At 49.0% G+C, this 2,749-nt stretch overlaps 1 long non-coding RNA gene across 4 annotated transcripts in view; it reads left to right on the top strand.

Annotated features, from left to right (window-relative positions):
• The first annotated feature begins 1,277 nt into the window (after positions 1–1,277).
• LOC123521971 overlaps positions 1,278–2,749 on the top strand; it is a 6,985-nt gene continuing 5,513 nt past the window's right edge. The window contains exons 1-3 of one of the 4 annotated variants that reach the window (XR_006680302.1): positions 1,278–1,692; positions 1,781–1,813; positions 2,215–2,743. This is a non-coding gene — a long non-coding RNA (uncharacterized LOC123521971). Of the gene's footprint in view, positions 1,697–1,780; positions 1,814–2,214; positions 2,744–2,749 lie in introns of those variants that run through there. The other 3 variants (XR_006680301.1, XR_006680299.1, XR_006680300.1) reach the window with 3 other exon arrangements.

Genomic DNA, 2,749 nt, shown 5'->3' with positions numbered 1-2,749 from the left:
AGGCTACAGTCTGTGATCATTCGGCAAGTGCTTCAAGTCCTGCCTTTCAACAAGCAAAGTGTGTCACCTGCATATCACAGGTTGTAATATACGCCTTCCTCTAATCCTGATGCCCCATAGAGAAGCTATTCTCTATTTGCTCAGCATATAGATCCGAGTAAGTATGGTGAGAGGCTAAAAACCAGGCCAGGGGCTGAATGGAACAGACCATCAATTGCTTATCTGTAAATGCAGGTTGAAGTTGATGAACATGAATTCATTTGAGTCAAAATCAGACCTTAAGCACTATCTTTACACGGCATCTAATGTAATCAGAGAATGTACACATGAGTCAATTCTCACTCATGAGTGTCAGGTGCGCAGAGTAGGACGACACAGGGCTTTTGAGGCTGCGGTCTTTGGGCAGATTTTCAGGTCTATTATCCTTGGCATCCATCAGTGGGTTAGAACCAACTAATAGCTGGTCGTTGAGAGCTTAACTGTTTGTGCCACCAAGCAACTCTAGAATCAGAGAATGTAATGTAAACATGTATATTAGATGAAATAAATGCGGCATCGTTGGATCAAGGAATTTCTATGCAAAATGTGAATGAAAAAACTCCTAAACATGGTTTCAAAAAGTTTGTGGAAATTTTCCATACTCTCAATTTTTCCAACTTCCTGAAGTCCTCTCATATTTGAATGAATGGGGGAGACTCCTATTAATGTAAAAGTGACTCAAGATATATATATATTTAAGTGTCTATGTCTTTGCTCTCTACCGTGATTATTTTCTTGATAGTTTGGCCCTCGTTAATTCAGTAGCCACTAGTCACATGTGGCTATCTCAGTGTAAAATAAATTTAATTCCTCTATGTGACCAGCCACTTTTCAAGGGCTCAATAACCACACAGTGACCACCATATCAGACAGTGCAGATGGAGAACATTTCCACGATGGCAAAACATTCTATATCATAGGGAAAAAAAACATTTTTAATTAAATACATTTCCATGACGGTGAATATTTTTGGCATGAAAGGGAATGAGCCATTAGGACTATTAAAAACATTTTTTTGACTTCTTAAAAAAATGGAATTGTCTCAAAGTTTTGTCTCTGTGATTAGAGCGCCTCAATATCAGTCTGAAAATAAAAGGGTGAGAGCAGAGAAAACAAATCATACAAATAAGAGTAACATGAAGGCTGAGAACCTCAATCTATTCTAAAGTGTAGGAAAGTGTAGCAGAGGGGAGGAGTTAAAATCCCTTCTGTGGTTTGGAGAGGAACTTGCCTATTTATTCGCTCCCAGGTTTATCATCTTTAAGAGCTGTTCTCATTTAAAAGATCCCCTCTCCTCTGTGCCCTGACGAATTAGAATATGTGTAATCTATTGGCAATCTGCTTTTATAAACACACACACACAAAACACCCCACGATGGGGCAGTTCTCTTGCGTCACAGTGTAGCCGAGTAGGAATGGACTCTTGGCAGCTAACAACAACTTGCTGAGCGAAAAGAACAGAATCCTGGCGGCGCGAGTGGGTTGAAGCAACTGGGCCGCTAACCGAAAGATGCGTGGTTTAAGCGCAAGAATTTCGGCGCTGGAAGAAAAAACGAGGCTGTCGGTTGCGGTCAAGACCCCAAAGCTTCGGACACCCCATAGGACAGTGCAATTTCAGCCTAGAGATTAGAGATCGGAATCGACTTCACGCCGGTAGGTATGTGAACGAAGCCGGGTTAAAAATAAAAGGAAAGAGCGCGTGCTGTTTGCTTTCATTGCTACAATGCAAACTCATTTGCAGGGGCAGCACCCGGAGCCGCGGCGGCCTAAGAAGGTACGTCTTTGGTACTTCGGGGGGCTCGGGGCCGGGGAGTGGTCGGGACGAGGCTGGCGGGGGCTCGCGACGCCCATTGTTTCCGTTCCCGGCGGGATCGCTTAGGGTCCACCCCAAAAGGCGCTTCCACCGCGGGGTCCCCGAAGCCTTCCGCTGTGCGGACGCTGGACTTCCTCCGAGATGGCCGTGCCTATTGTGCTCCCGAGAAAAATGCCACATCGCCGCCGGGGCCGCATTTTTTTTCGGGGGGCGGGGTGGGGGTCTCGCCTGCTTAAATTTTCGGTACGGGTTCTGGAAACTTCCCGCTAGCGGCGCGGTGATCGGAGGGGCTCAGCGACCGTGTCCATTCCTCCGCTCTGGCCGCGAGGGCCGAGGGGCAGAAAGTTGTTGTTCGTTGCCAGGGACGAGGACGCTGACTCAGCGCGCGGTGCACACAATAGAGCGAAGCGCTGCCAGTTCTTACCGCCAAGGTTAGTTTTTGGTGCGCGTGCGGGGTTCAACCGGCAAAGATGAGGTGACCGTGTTTTATTCCCGTGCCCAGTCCGCTCGCGGGAATTTACCCCCAGCCCCGTCTGCCTGGGGGGAGCGCGAGCCTCTGGGAAAAAGCAAAAACCAAAAAACCCCCCAAAAGAACCACCACAACAAAAAAAACACTTGACAATTATGGGGCTGACAGGCCGGAAAACGGGACGGCTGTAAGGGCCGCCCCACGCCGCGAGCGGCTCTGGTGATTGGTCCACCGCGTCCACGTGATCGCTGTACGTCATACGTTCAAAGATGGCCGCCCCCAGCGTGCTCCGGCGTCGCGGGCGCGGCCATATTCGCTGGTGAGGAAAAAGTCGTAAACCTCGTTCTGCGTGCTCCGTGGAAACGCCGCGGACCCGGGTCCGACGACCTTCTCGGGAGAGCAGTCTGGGCGAGGGGACTCGGAGTGGA

This window comes from Echinops telfairi, unplaced genomic scaffold (assembly GCF_000313985.2).
Source record: "Echinops telfairi isolate 266 unplaced genomic scaffold, ASM31398v2 ScPeMD7_655;HRSCAF=1070, whole genome shotgun sequence".
NCBI lineage: Eukaryota > Metazoa > Chordata > Mammalia > Afrosoricida > Tenrecidae > Echinops > Echinops telfairi.
This window is presented reverse-complemented; position numbering and strand designations above follow the sequence as displayed.